This window comes from Heterocephalus glaber, unplaced genomic scaffold, assembly GCF_053883595.1.
Source record: "Heterocephalus glaber isolate CG9 unplaced genomic scaffold, H.glaber_assembly_v1.0 deba00000122, whole genome shotgun sequence".
NCBI lineage: Eukaryota > Metazoa > Chordata > Mammalia > Rodentia > Bathyergidae > Heterocephalus > Heterocephalus glaber.
Genome location: NW_028258138.1, coordinates 36,812,832 through 36,830,236, shown reverse-complemented (window position 1 = coordinate 36,830,236; position 17,405 = coordinate 36,812,832).

The following is a 17,405-nucleotide window of genomic DNA, read 5'->3' as shown; positions in this document are numbered from 1 at the left end:
TGATGGCTCTATTTATATTTCATGAATACAATTTTGGATTTCCTAAAAATCTAAGAAACATAAAATGTAAACTAGAAGATGAAAATTCTGAAACTTTTAAAGTTTATTTCAAGAAATCTTGGTAATTTTAAATTGATTAAAATTATAAGGATATAATCATGAATAACATTCTCACTGCTATAAGACTGATAGAAAAAACATGAATTTCCTTCCAAAATACAAAAGACATTATTACTTATTGTATTTCAGTTTAAATATATTTTTTGTATTAAATTCTTTAATTGGTACATTGTAGGTATACAACACAATTACATTTCTCATTGGGAATTGTACCTTTACATAATGCATCTTGGTTCTTATTTTTTCCCCATTCCTAGCCCTCCCTTCATGCCCTCCACCCTTCCCTATTTACAAAGACTTTATTTCTATTTTTTCCATTTCTCATCATTTTTTCCTTTCCCTTCTTTCCTTTCCCCTGTCTCTCCCACTACCCCTACCCCTTTGGACCTATTATTACTATTTTACACTATCGATTATTCATTCTAATAATTGGTACATTTTAGGTATACAATATAATGACATTCATCATTGGAAATTTGCACCTTTACATAGTCTCTCTTGGTTCTTATTTTTCACCCTTGCCCAGCCCTCCCTTCAACCTCTCCAGCCCTCCCTATTTACAAAAGTTTTGTTCCTATTTTTCCATTTTCTCATATTAATCCCATTCCCTTCTATCCTTCACTTAGCTCTCCCACTTTCTTCCCCTTTTCCCCTTTTCTTCCTATTTCACATTACCTATTATACATTTAGTCCTTATTTACCCTTGAAACTGAAAGTTTAAATATTTTGAATGTCACTGTTATGTACACAAGTGAATTATCTAAAAATTTGAGGTTTTCTTATTATTTTCTCACTTCCGTTAAAGTGATGATATGCATGATGACAATTGCCTTTATCGCTTCAAGTTTTGATTGAACAGAGATAGAAATCATATTGTGTACATGGAATCCTGCTAGTGTGCTCCTGGGAAAACAATCTTCCTGATTAAGAAAAAAAGAAAAGGGAATTCTTATGTTAAGTGATGACACAAAGCCTATAATGATATTTTTGTCAACATAAGACAACTAAGAAAATAAGCTGAAATCTCCAGATATAGATCAATATCAATAACTACCTTCCTTCAATTCTCCTATTGTTCTACAAGAACAATCATCCTCTATTTCTTTATAATGCAATAGTAGTCCAGTTTTCTATAACTTTTGGGGAAATATCTTTGATTTCTGAATATACTCATATCTATTCATTTTGATATGTAACTAATATACATTTTGGATGAATTACATTTATGATAAACATAAATTGAAAACCCATTCTTCCTGGAGTGTTACCATGATGCAATTAAAAGTTTTCAGGATTTTCAAGAGCCCCTAGTCATATAATGTACCATAAAATAGATTGTTGTAGATATGTAGAAAGAAAAGGTAGAAATGTAGTTTATTCTAATTTCAAAAGAAGTATATTTTAATTCATTTTGATTCCATAGTAATATTCTTTTGAAAAGATAGTGATTTAGCTAATACGTTTCAAAAAAAGCTGCTAGAGAAAGAAAAAAATAGACTTCTTATTGAAATATCTTAGATTCATGTTGTACCTTCACTTCCTACTTATTAACCATGTTTCCTTTGATGAAAGAATATGTAAATTTTCAATTGTGGATGCATTCTACATACTATTATATGTAGGTTTACATATATTAATTTGTTTGATATCATGGAAATATTTGTGACAATATCTCACAAACATTTGAACACCACTAGTTTTTTTCATACATTTTGGGAATAGTATGTGAAAATATTTTTAAAAATTGGCCAGTTGCTTAATATTTCTTGTATGTGATTAGTCATTTAAATAGGATTACAAACAAGCGGATAAGTCAGTAGATGAATATTTTTACATAAGCATCCTTACCTCACATATAAAGAAAGAAAATTGCACATAGAGAATTTTTTTCTTATTGGAAGGGAGAATGCTTTTAAAAACTAAAATTTTATGTGTGTATTGTTTTAATAAGTATTTTGCACACTTTATGTTCATATGATACAAGTATCCTTAGATTGTCTTTATGAAACAGACACAAAAGTAGAAAAATGAAAGAGGAGTAAGGAATGTACATGAAAATAATAATAAACCATTTCATTTAATTTTAATAACTAAAAATAACTAGTTGCCCTTTATACACTTTACATGAACCTTAAAAAGGTGTGAAATTCAAAACAATCTTTCTCATGTAATTAGTTTTAAAATCCTTCTTTAAATTACTTCATGTCAATTTTAAACTAAAATTAAGTTGAAAACTGTAGGAAGACATAAAATTACCATAGTAACCCAAAATTGAAAAATGAAGTCTTTAGCAAGCAAGAACTTTATTTCTCCAGAATAAAGAAAATATTCCCTCAAATTTATATGATATTTCTACCACTACCATCAGTGTTTAGGTTTAAAAAAAAAAGTGAAAATAATGCTGTTTGAAGGTTTGTCCAATGCCAAAATCTCAGATGGTGACAATTGGTTAGTACCCACTGTTGCCAAAATAATTCACCCCATGATCACAATGGGGGAAATTTTTTTAGCTTTGAGATGATCATAATATATTGGATCTCACTACAAATTAAAAAGCATCAAATTTGATCTTTAAATGTAAAACTATAAATGAGTTACATGCAATTCATTCAAAATTCCTTTAGGTGTTCTTAGTTTCTTCATGAAATTGTACAAATTCCTGTTAATAGTTCTATTCCTCCTATGTCCATTCTAACTTGCATTTTCTCTTTTACCCCTTGTATTGATTGTCATTGATGATCATTACCTTTGACTTTTTCTAATAGACTCAGTTTTTAAAATACAATTCTATTTTCACCCAATCTCCTTCTTTTTCTCTTCCTCCTTGTTTTACATTGATAGTGTATGTAAACAGAAGTTTTACAGCAAATTTCTTTGAAATGTTGCTCTTACAGGTGCTTTCCCATTATAATAGCCTATGACACATTCTTAAGGTTTTCCTTTTAACTAAAAATATAATTAGGAATCTTATCCTTCTAGAGATAATTAACCAAATGTGACAAAGATCTCTGGTACTGGAAAATGTTATTATTTAGATCTTAGATGTCCTTCAAAATTCTCATGTGTTTAGATGGTCACTGAGTCATGAGGGTTCTATACTTAGCAGTGAACTCATTGATTGATGGGTTTGCTAGCTAAATATGATACAAGGAGGTTGGGCTTGATTGAAAGTGAGTCACTGGGATTGTATACTGGAGAGTGTATTCTAGTTCCTGGCTCCTGTCTCTGTGCTTTCTGACTGCCATAAAATGAGCACCTCTCTTCCATTCCCTTCTGCAATGTCTTTTCCGCACTTAGGCCAACCAACTATAGACTGAATCCTCTAAAAAACAATGAGTGAGAAAAACCAACCATAGACTAAATCCTCTAAAAACCATGAGCGAGAAAAACCTCTTCTCTGTTGAGAAATGACTATTGTGCATTTTATTCAAATGGCAGGGAAATGCCTAAGACAGATAATTGGTACAGGAAACAGAGGGTCATTGCTGTGACTGTGCCTGACCATATAGTTTAGAATTTTTTGGAACTGTTTTGTGAGAGAAGTTTGGAAAAGTTTAGAAATGTGAACTAGAGCATCCCTAGAATGAAGTAAATTAAACCTGATGGGAGATTATTGTCAGAGGGCAGAAAATCAGAAAGTGAAGAGGAAGAAAGAAGACTGTAAATGCCAGGCTCAGGAGATTTCAATTTGAACAAGAATTCCATTGGTAGTTAGAACAGAAACACTGTATGTTACACTCTGGCAGAAAATTTGTCTTTTTCAATATCCTGAGACTTTGCAGGAGATGCAGATTAAGGTAAGTGGACTATTTGATCTGGTAGAGTAAATTTCAAGGCAGTTTAATGTTAAGGCTGTGACATGGGTACTGTGCCTTGCTTTTGGCCAGATCTATAATACAAATCAGGACAAAAAAGCAGATGTGAAAAGTTTACAGTTACATCAGAAAGGAAGCTTCTGTAAGTTGCTAAAAATATTACCATTAAAAAGAAACAATGTACTTTGCATGAGGACAATAGGAGAAATGGATAGAATGAAGTTGTAAAGCTCATAAGTGTAAAAGGGTAAACAACTTTTGAAAGACTTTGTTTTAAACAGAGAGCTGCACGGTCCTCTGCTTCTTCAGTCCCACAGAAGAAAGTGTTTCTCCTAATGCTGAAGCCACCCATGTACTCCAGTGCCATTGTAACCATGATTCAAGGGGGCCAAGATACTGCTCTAGCTGGTGGCAGCCCTTGTCATTCATGTGGTTCTGTTTTGTCAGGCACATAGAGTATAAGAGTTATGGGATCATGGAAGTTTCACCCAGATTTCAAAAGAAGGTTTTGGGACCGAGGCGATATGCCCTAAGAAGACAATGTAAAACAGTGAGAGTGAAGCTAAAAGGGCATTGGAAACACCAGGAAGTTTGAGATTCCAGGAATGTGGAGTGTATGCTGAGAAAAGGTGTAGGAGCTGAGCACAGCCAGCCAAGTAAGAGGTCATGTGTGCCCCAACCACCAAAGCTTTGAAGCATGGTTATCAAAGCCATTTTTAGTTCATATCTCCATAAAACCATCCCCATATGCTGGACAGGAGCTTCAGGGCTTAATGTTTGCCCTGCTGGTGTCTGGTCTTGCTTTTATCTAATTATTTTCTAATGCATTTTGGAATGGAGTTTTTAACCTGTGTTCTGGTATAATAAGTCACCAATTTATGAACTGTGAATCTTTATAAATAAGAACAGACCTTGCATTATGAATATTCATAGATAGAAACAAACCACAGAAGTAGGTCTGATGTCTACTGGACATTGTTACAGTTGGGCTGCTGTGTGCTTAAAGTGCTTAAAAGTAAAAATAATTTTTTTACAGTATTTTGTGTGTGTGTGTGTGTGTTTGTTTTTTTGTGTTTTACATTGTGTATTTTTGTCAGTGGTGTATAAGCCTCACTTTGCTGGACTTAGAAACTAATCTGACTTACAAAAGCTCACCTGGAATAGAACCATTCCTAAACTGGGTGCTTATGGTATTTTGGAAATAGTTAACTTACATTTTTCTTTTTTAATTTTATTAGTACATGTTTGCAGTACACAGTCATTTCATCCATTGTAGAGATTTGGTACATGCACATAACATTTCAATTCCCTTTCCCCCCTCTCCCTATCCCTTTTTATTTTTCCAGCATCAGATTCATTTATTTATCTTATAAAAACTCATGAAGTTAATTAGCATATATATAGACTGTAAACCAGACTAATAGACAAACGCACATATAAAACATGTAAGATAATTGTACTAAGTCAAGGTGAAATTTTAGATACAGTCTGCCTGCACTAGATTACATTACCTTTTAATTTTTCTCTTTTTTCCTATTATCTGTCATATATATATATATATATATGACACACACACATATATATATATATGGAATTCTTACTTTTAGTTTTCTGATACTGATTTCTACAGTGGTTGAACCAGTTTACAGTTCCATCAACAATGAAGATGGGTTCCTTTCTTCCAGTCTCACCACCATTTATTATTGGTTGATTTCTTGATGGTAGCCATTCTTTCTGGAGTGAGATGCAATCACAGTGTTGTTTATTTTGCATTACCCAAATGACCAGTGATGTTGAACAGTTTTTCATGTATTTATTTGATAGTTTTTATTTCTTCATCTGAAAAGTATCTATTCATTTCAGATGCCCATTTTTCAATTGGGTCTTTAAATTTGGGGATTTAGGCTTTTTTTAGATCTTTATATAGTCTAGATATTAGTCTTTTGTCAGAGGAGTAGCTGGCAAGTTTTGGGTTTTTTTACCATTCTTTAGGTCATTTCTTATGCAACAAGGGTTCCAGTATGACATACTGGAGCTATGGGACACAATGAAAGCAGCCTCAAAAAGAAAGTTCAAAGAAGTGAATTCTCACATCAGAAAAACAGAGCAAGCTCAAATAACCAAATGATCATCTCCAGAACAATCCAAACTTAAAGCTAATATGAAGTAGGAAATTATAAATATTAGGGAAGAAATTAATGAAAAAAATACAAAGAATCAATGAATCAAAGTGATGGTTCTTTGAAAAATTAAATAAAATAGACAAACCCTTAGCTAATCTCACCAAAATAATGAAAGGAAAGATCCAAATTCATGCAATTAGAAATGCCAAAGGTAAAATCACAAGAGTTTGCTAAAATCCGGAAGATTATTGGTAACTACTTCAAGAATCTGACATTTAGTAAAATGGAAAATTCAGAGGAGAGGCATAATGTTTTAGACACATATAAACTAATAAATCTGAAACAAGGAGATATAAAAATTCTGAATAGCCCAATATCAGTGAAACTGAAAACAAGTCAAACAAAAACAAAACAAAATAAAAACTTCCCAACTGAAAAATCCCAGATCTCAATGGATTCACTGCTGAATTCTCCAAGAACTTTGATGAAGCTCTACTGTCAGTACATCTCAAATTCTTTAGTTAAATAAAAGAGAAGCTGTGCTCCCAAGTAATTCCTGGAAGCCAGTGTTACCCTTATTCCAAAACCAGGACAGAACCCAAGCAAAAAAGAGAACTACAAGCTAATCTCTTAAATGAACACAAAGGCAAAAATCCTCACTAAGCTACTGGGAAACAGAATGCAACAAGTCATCAAGAAGATCATACAACATGACCAAGTAGGATTCATTCCAGGCATGTAGGGACAATTCAACATATGCAAATCAATAAATGTAATACACTATATAAACAAAATCATCAAGGACAAAAATGATATGATCATCTCAATAGATGCAAAAAAGGAATTTAACAAACCAATAACCATTCTTGACAAAAACACTCAAAAGAATAGAAATAGAAGATCTGATCTCAACCTGATAAAAGTTTCCAAGGATAAACCAATGGCAAACATCATACTAATTGGAGAGTAGCTGAAAGCTTTCCTTCCAAAAACTGGAACAAGACAAGGACATCTGTTATCACCACTTCTGTTTAATATAATTCTCAAAGCATTAGTTAGAGCAATAAGGTAAGAGAAAGAAGTAAAAAGGATATAGAAAGGGAAGGGATAAATTAAATTATCATTATTTGCTAGCGACATGACCCTCTACATAGTCCTCTAAACTTTACCAAAAGACTTAGAATCCATATCCAAATTCAACAGTGTGGCAGGATACAAAATCAACACTGAAGATTCCATAGTATTCCTGTCCATGAATGAGAAACTCACTGAGAGTGGAAATAGGGAAACAATATCCTTCACAATAGCATCAAGAACAATGAAATGCTTAGGAAATAACCTAACCAAGAAAGTGAAAGAGCTCTACAATGAAAACTATCATACTCTGGCAAAGGAAATAAAAGAGGATATTTTAAAAATGGAAAGACATTCCTGTTCCTGGATAGGCAGAACCAATATTGTCAAAATGGCCATACATCAAGAAATTTTATATAGATTTAATCCAATCCCAGTAAAAAATACTAATAGCATTTCTTACAGAGCTGGTGAAAGCAATCCTAAAATGCATATGGATCCAGAAGAAACCTAGACTAGCAACAGTAATTCTGGGCAACAAGGGCAAGGCAAGGGGCATCAGAATCCCAGACTTCAAGTTATACTACGTGGATATAGGGATAAAAATACTATGGTGTTGGCAAAAAAATAAAAACAGACTTAAGATCAATGAACAGAATAGAAGATATAGAAACAATCCCAAGCACACTCAGCTATGATATTTTTGTCAAAGGGACTAAATCCCTTCACTGGAGGAAATACAGCCTCTTTCACAAATGGTGCTAGTTGTCCACATGCTGAAAGTTGAACCTAAACCCATGTCCATCACCATGCACTAAACTAAAATTAAAATGAAATAAATATCTAAAGATTAGAACAAAAAATTCAATTTGCTGGAAGACAAAATAGATAAAACTCTTGAAGACATGTGTAGGCACTTAACTGTCTTTTTGCACTGATACTTTGAACCTGGAAATTTCATCAGTGTGGGAATCGTTAAGACTTTGGAGAATTTTAGTGGTTGACTCAATGCATTCTGCATAATGAGATGGACATTAGCTTTTTGGCAACCAGAAGAAGAATATTATTATTTAGACCTAAAATATCCCCCAGAGTTATCATGTGTCAGAAGGTCATTGGATCATGAGGGAGCTACACTAACCAGCAGATGCATCCAATGATGAGTTCTGTAACTAAATATATTATTACGAGGTGGTGGCTTGCTAGAAGTCAGCCCGTGGACATGTGATCTGAAATAGTGCATTCTTGTCCTGGGCTCCTCTCTCTCTCTCCCTCTCTGTGCTTCCTCGTTGCCATGGATGAGCACCTTTTTCTTACCCATTACCTGCTGCCATTCCTTTACTGTTTGGGAGACAACCAAACACAGACTCTATCCTCAAATAAACCTCTTTAAAATGTGTTTGTTGGCTATTTTGTCCCAGTGATGGGAAAATGACCAATACAGGAATTATCAACTATTATTTGTTGGCACATTCACATATCTGTAAATCACTTTCATTTCAAAATCTTTTGAAGGTTACATTTTTAGAAAAACTACAATTTGTGAAGGTTATGTCACTAATCAGTTTATTAGATATATCTGAATGATGATTAATATTCATATAATCCTTGTTTTGTTTTGGTTCATGAAAACTTCTTGACATCAATTTTTCATTCAACCCCCCAAGCAAAATTTTTGAAGAAATCTTTAAGAAGAAAGCTTTAAGAAGTTTCTTAAAGACAATTATTGTTTCAGAGAAGAATTTCTGTAAGTTCACCACCCCAAATGATCTTGCCCATTCTCACTCTGTTGTCTAACAGGTAATCAGTAGTATACCGACAGTCACATGCTTGATGTTTTCAATTTTTAAAATGAGCAGTAGGCACCTATTACATCTTCTCATTGCTGTCATAACTGTAAGGTTTCTATAAAAGCTAATATTTATTTTCTTATATATTCTGTAAAAGTATATAGTTTCTTACTCTGTAAAGGAGAAATAAGCATCCAAAAATATGTAGTACAGATTTATGGAGAATAGCATTGTAGATATATTTCTACGTCAAAATAAAAAAATACTAATTTTATTTTATTATTTATTGACTCTCATTTTTATTTCCTGCAATCAAAACTTTACATAAATAAAATTACATTTTGATACTTTATCTCTCTGTATTCCTTTCCAATTTTAATCAACTCTACCTTTCCTTTACACCACTTTTAATACTTACAGTCTATTCATAACCATGAAGTTTTCTTTAAACATAGTGATTGCAAATATTGAAAATAATAAACACAATTTTAATCAAAGTATAATAAATATTTCAGTTGCCCCAATCATTTAAATTAAATATATTTTTAGAATTTCTAATTAATTATAAGCAGATTAAAATTTAGGTCTTTTCTGAAGTTCACAAGTATCATTATTTTATTGAGAGAAAAACAAGCCTACTTTTATTCTCTAATGTTATTTACTACTAAATATTCAATTTTCTTCTAGATATTTTATAACCATTTTATAAATCTTGCCCAATTATTCTCTGGACTTACTGCTCAGGATTATTCTTGTGAGTATAACCTACCACTTTTTTTGTCACACACATTATTTTCTTTGTTTTCACATTTTTATTCCTTTTTAAATCACTACCTGAATACACTGAATAGTTGACAAGCATCAGAGTCTATGCATGTCTGAAAATGACTCTAATTTGCTTTTGTGCTTGATTTCTATTTCACTTAGGAAAGGCCCCAAAGTACAAATATTTTTTATAAAGATATGAGAAATATTTATATCTACAGTACTTCAGAGGAAATATGATTAGAAGATTTATTTTGGATGTTTTTAATTGCTTATTTAAAAAGCTTATAGATTTCTTTTTATGTTCAGAACATATGTGATAAGGATAGACTTGTGAAATAAAGCTTTTAAAAATCCTATCAAAAAAAGTTCTTTTTAACTCCACTGGCATTCTGGGATAATTGTATATTCCAAATAAATGCCCACTGAAGAGCAAAATCTGAGGCCTGACTTTAGGATAAATAGACATTCCTAAAACTACAGATAACCCTCTAAACAAATAGCTAAGCAATCAGCAACAACTTCTATTGAAATCAATTCCAGAAATTGGAAGTTTCAACAGCAGTAAAAAATGAAAAATATATAAAGAGGTAGAAAACTGACCCATACACAAAAAATCAAAAGTAGTTATGAGAAACTACCTGTGACAGACCAACACAAACACAAAACCCACTTTAAAGCAATCAGTACAAATATAAAGGAGAATAAAAATGAGGAAAAATGAACATACTTCAAAATGATGTAGTACATCATTAAGCTTATCCACATACATGTAAAGGAATTATTGAGAAAAAAAGAACAGAAAAAACGTGAAGAAATAATTCAAAGAAATAATGTATAAAGTGTACCCAAATTTGAGGAGGTGCAATAAATTTATCCAAAAAGCTCGAGAAACTCAAGATAAAGCAAATTTTATAAATACATCATAGTAAAATAATTGTATGCCAAAGACAAAGCAAAATCCTAAAATAACTAAAAGTGAAATGATTCCTTATATACAATAAAAACAAAACTAGCATTTAATTTTCATCAAATTAACAGATGATACAAGACAACATGATATAGTCAAAGTACTCTAACAAATAGCTAAATTTTATTAATAACTTTACGTCCAGCAAACTGTCTTTCAAAACTGAAGATAAAGAAATTTTTAGATAAATAAAAATTGTATGTAGTTGTTGCTTGCAGCTCTACTTTTTAAGAATGTTTTGGAAGTTCTTCATGTTAAAAAGAAATGACTCTGTGCAGAAATATCAATCCACAGAAATGCACATTCAAATCATAAAAATGATTATTATGAACAACATATTCATGTCATAATTATGCCCTAAAATTCATTAAGCAAAAAATAATAGAGGCAAAGTGAAATGATAGACAATTTAATATGTTTGGTAGAGATACAAATAACTCACTTTTAAAAACAGGTAAAAGAACTATGCAGGAGATTAAGATTGAAATAAGGAATAAAACAAGACTATAAATGAAATACATAAAATACACATACATAGGACACACTGCATGAGAACAAGGACATGAGAACAGGAGAAAGTTTTTCTCAAATTCACATAGGACATTGTCCACAATATTAGTAGGTCATATGATACATCATAAAAACTTTAATCAAATTTTTTAAATGAAGCAATAAATATGATGCCTCAATACAGTAGAATAAAGTTAAACTATAAGAGATGAATTTACAAATGTTGGAATGAAAAAACAACATACTTAAATATTTTTTTTAAAAAAAATTACTGAAAAGTTGTAAATACAGATCATATACATATGTAAATGATAAAGCGAACACATTGAGTAGATGGGAACACAGTGAACAATCATACTTAAAAAGAACTATCTTAAATAATCATTGTAAAATTCTACTTTCTGTCACTAGAAAAATAACAAACTAATGATAAACCCAGCAGTGATAAGGGATTGGTAAAGATAAGAAAAGAATTAAATAAAGAAACTTGGAGAACAATTGAACAGTAAAACAAATTCAGGTGTTATAAATTTCAATAAGTTTTACAAAATTTTATATTTATTTGTCTAGGTAAAAAAATGACAACATCATGAATAAGAAAAGGAATAATACTACAGGCACCACAGCAAGAAAATGGATTTTAAAGGAGGTATATAAATTATTATAGGAAAATAAATTATATCATTTAAATGGAATATACACATCTCTATAGAGCCACAGATTTCCTGAAACTGACTTAAGAAAAAACATTCAACTAAAACTAAAACTAATAGATTGAATTAACAATTTAAATATTCTGCACAAAGAATTATGCAGTCCAAGTTGCTTCACTGAGGATTCAACCAAATATTAAAAGTTCATACTAATTCTCCACAACATCTTATAAAAATTGGAACAGAAGAAAGCATTTAAAACTTAATCTATAAAGACAGTAACACTTATCAGCAAAATCAAGGAAAGCTATTATAAAAGAAACCACACCCAACAGTTTTGAATATAGTGAAAAAGCAAAATACAAGTATTGTGAAGCAAGCAACATATAAAAGTTATTATTCACCATGATGAATTTAAATTTCTGCAAGTATTGCAAGTTTTATTTAATTTTAATAAATCAATTGATGTAATATAGCATAACATTTGAGTAAAGAGGAAGAAAGTGAACATGTTGCTAGAAACAGAAAAGAATATTTGGAAAAACTCAATGATTTTGAATTTTAGTCCTTCATGATAGAAACAGTCATTAAAAAAGATGAAAAATGAATTTCCTCAAACTCATCCTGGACTTCTATGGAAAATCCATACATAATATGTTTACTAGTGACTGGCTGAGTGACTTCTAATTAATATGACGGAAATCCCCAACTTGAAACTATACTACAAAGCCACTGTGATAAAAACAGCATGGTACTGGCAAAGAAACAGACCTGAGGATCAGTGAAATAGATTAGAAGATGCAGAAAAAACTCCAGACATACTAAGCCACATCATCTTTGACAAAGGAGCCAAGCACCCTCTTTGGGGGAAGATAGCCTATTTAATAACTGGTGTTGGAAAAACTGGATTTCAACCTGCCAAAGATTAAAACTAGACCCATATCAATCACCATCCACTAAATTAAGATCAAAGTGGATTAAAGATCTAAACATTAAAACATAAAAACTATACTCACTGGAAGATAAGCTAGGTAGAACTCTCGAAGACATTGTCATAGGAAAAGACTTTATGAACAAAACTTCAGTAGCATGGGAACGAGCACAAAGAATCAACAACTGGTATCTTATCTTATTAAAAAGCTTCTGCACTACAAAAGAAACCACCAACAGAGCTAAGAGACAACCTACAATGTGGGAATAAATTTTTAGCAGCTGTACCTCAGATAAAGGACTACTATCTAGAACATATAAAGAATTTAAAATAATCAGACCCCCAAATTAAAAAACCCAATTCAAAAATGGGCATCTAAAATGAGCAGACATTTTTCAGACAAAGAAGTAAAAGCAGTAAATAAACATATGAAAAAATGTTCAACATCACTGGTCATTGGAGAGATGCAGATGAAAACAACACTGAGATTTCACTTCACTCCAGAAAGAATGGCTGCTATCATGAAATCAACCAACAACAAATGCTGGTGAGGCTGTGGGGAAAAAGGAAACCTTCTTCACTGTTGGTGGGAGTGCAGACTGGTGCAACCACTGTGGAAATCAGTATGGAGATACCTCAAATAACTAGGGCTAAAGGTCCCATTTGACCCATCTATTTCCATGCTGGGTATCTTCCCAAAAGAAAGAATCATACCACAGTGATATATGTGCACCCATGTTGATAGCAGCACATTTTGCAATAGCTAAAGCGTGGAGACAGCCCAAGTGCCCATCAACTGGAAACTGTATAAAGAAGATGTGTTTTTTTTAAATAAAATGGAGTACTACTCAGCCATAAAGAACAAGAAACAAGAGATATTTATAGCTAAATGGATGCATATCGAGGCCATACTCTTAAGTGAAATAAATAGGACACATATGTGTAAATACTGAACAGTTTCTCTGGTATAAATAAGTGTAAATAAAGATTAAAAGGATTAATACAAATAATGCATAATTTGAAATAGGAAGAAAAGGTCCAAAGGGGTAGGGGAAGTGTGAGGGGAAGGGGAATGGAAAGAAGGGAAAGGAAAAATTATGAGAACAGGAAAAATTGGAAACAAAGTCTTTGTAAATAGGGAAGGGTGGAGGAGATGAAGGGAGGCCAGGGAATGGGAAAAAATAAGAACCAAGATGCATCATGTAAAGGTACAAGTACCCAATGATAAATGTAAATGTATTGTATACCTAAAATGTACCAATAAAAGAATTTAAGGAAAAAAATAATAATATGCGAGAAAAAAGACAGATGTCCACCATCATAACATGCCCTAGAAAATCTAACCAGGACAATTGCTCCAGAACAATGTATAATTTCATATTATATAATGTATAATTTTCATATTGAAAAAAATGTAAGATAATATTTCTTCAGCGATGACATATGTATAATCCACAAAATATTTAAAATGCATGGCTTCAGCAAATAATTAGAAGATACAACAATATATAAAATTACTGCATTTGTACATATGAGAAAGTAACAAATCAGAAATAAAATTAAAAACAATTCTATTTATAAGAGCTTTAAATGAATAAAATAAAATACTTGAGAATAAATACACCACCATATTACTTATACATAAATCAAAACAGTTAATGATATAATGGCAATAATCATAAATATATTCATAAGTGCAATGTATTTCCTCTCAAAATCTGAGCAGGCAGAAACTGGCAAACTGATACTAAAATTCATATGGAAATATAAATGATTCACAGGTAGTTAATAATCTTAAAAACTAGGGATAATCATCTTAATTTCAAAACTTACTACAAAGATTCATTAATCAAGAAAATGTGGTCCTGAAATAAATATTGAAAAATAATTGGACAGAATAGAATTGAGATTCCAGAAATAAAACTGCACGTGTATGGGGAATAGATCTGACAAGCATACTTATACAACTCAGTGTAGAACAAGTAGTCTTCAACAAAAGGTACTAAGGCAAGTGAGAACTCATGTGTAAGAATGAATTAGAATCCTTCATTTCACCAGAGGAAGAAAATTATCTCCAAATGAATCATGGGTCTTATTGTAAATGTAAAAACATATAGCTTTTTAGGGAAAATATGAATTAATCTTTCTATGAGTTAGGTAAAATCTTCCCAGATAGTCCACCAAAGCTCAAGTAGCAAAAGAAATAATAAATATATTGGACATTATTAAAATGAAGTACTTTTGTTTTACAAAGTTCATTATCAAGAAAAATTTTTAAAAACCTAATTGGAGGAAATATTTACAAGTTTCATATCTGATATAAATCATATCTAAAATATATAAAGAACTTATACAACACAATAATGAAACATAAACCAAATAAAAATTTAGCAATGTATTCAAAGAGAATTTTTTTTCTAAAGAAGAAGCAAATGTGGCCAATGAACACACACACCAAATGCTCAAGATTAATACCGTCAGGGAAATGCAAATCAAACAATGAGACACTACTTAGCATTTATCAGAGTGGTTATAATCAAGAAGGTATACAATATTAAGTGTTGGTGACATTCAATATCAAGTATTGAGAAGTGAGAGTCCCAATATATTGCTGATTGGAATACAAAGTAATGGAGTGATTTTGGAAAGCAGTCTAGCTGTTTCTCAAAATCTCACACTATATATTGCAATTTAAGAATTGCAATCTTGGTTGTACATTCAAGAGAAATGGAAACATACAGCCCACATATGTTCACAGATCTTCCTATCTTTATTACTTATAATACTCAGAAAGTGAAAACTGTGCAATATCTATAAAAACAATGAACCAGTCAATAAAATGTTCCATATATATGGATACAAATCAACAACAAAAAGGAATGGAGAATTCAAACAGGTTACAGCACTAATACACCTTGAAAATATTAAGTTAAGGAAGCTAGTCACAAAAGACCATGTCTATGATTTAATAATTTAATGTGATCAGAGCAGCAAGTCTATGGAAACAGAAAGCTCACTAGCGCTTACACAGGCTATGAGATTCAGGGGGAAAAAAAACTATTAGCAGGCAAGAAGTTTCCACTGAGATTAATGAGAATATTCTTATTGTGTGAGTGAGTATACAAGTCTACTGATATACTAAAATAAGACATTAAATAGTATACATAAAATGCATCAATTGCATGACAATGTTAATTATATCTCAATAATGGTATTATATATGAGTGTAAAGTTCATGGTGTGCATAAGAAGTACTGTCTTTCCCTCCCATCTTCCTATTCTGTGTATTTCAAGATATTTAGGGCAGTCTATAAGTTGAGTAACTTCTGGGTCTGTAATGGACATCTTCATATTTTATCAACCTGGTATTTCCCAGTTATGCTCCTCAACTTTATTTTCCTTAATTGTTTTCATTTTATTTTAAAATTTATTTTAAAATTTTTATTAGTATATGATTGCAGTACCTAATGATTACATTCATTATGGACAATTGGTACATGTACATAACACATCTCGATTCATTTTCCTTTCCCCTTCCATCGAGACTTTTTGTCAGCATCAGCTTCACTTATTCATCTCATAAGTCCTTATAAAGTTAGGTATCATACATACAGATTAACAACCAGATTAAAGTCCCTATACTATAATACTATAGTATTATATATAGTAATAAATATAACTATATTATATTATATATATTATAATATATATAACTATATTAAGTCAAGGTACATTTTCTGATTAAAATGCATTCTCTTCTTGCTCCATTGGAATATTGGCTCCTTAATGGCCACTGAGATTTTTTTATTCAAATTGTTTATTTCCTCTGTGGCTCAGATTATCTTTGTCTCCTTGTATTTTGTTTGCTTATCTTCCTTAATTTCATTTGTTCTTTTTAGCTTACTTCTTTGCTTTTATTTTGTTAGTGTTTGATTTGCATATCCCGGCTTCATCTTCCATGTTACTATTTTCTACAAAGACCAAGAAAACAATGAAAAGGCTGTTCTCTTAAACAATTTACAATTGTTTGGCTATTTAAAAATGACTGTGCCTCTATTTGTCCTGAGACTTGGAGTTTCTAAAAATGCTACAGGGAGCAGGATTCTATTTTAAGATCCAATACCAATATTTTCTCTTCCACGTCTATGCAAAACAATTACTCTATTTTTCCACACTTTTTCCCCTTTTGGTGGAGTCACAGGTGAAATATTACATGATATTTTGAACAGGATCATGGAATAAGAACAGTGGATGACTGCTATATATATCAACTTTCAAATAAAAGTTGGCTTTAAGTTTTATTTAGTTGGAATAATCTGTTCTAAAAACATTTTTTTAAGTTCTGCAGGGTAAAGTGTTTTCCTCCTTCCTTGAAAGCATTCCACATGTTTTTTAAAAAGCATATGTTCTGTTTTATTTACAATATTTTGCATGACTTTTCGAACTTCAGAAATGTATTGAAATCTATATTCCATTGACATCCCTCTACTCATCTTTTTTACAGGTTTAAGCATTTTGAGACTTTCAAAAATAATTTTGTGGTTATCTAAAACCATGGATTCCAACATGTGCAATTTTTGCATAAACTGAATCATAGAATTTCTTGATTTTTTTCCTAAAATGTTATGGATTTTATTATAATATAATTAAATGT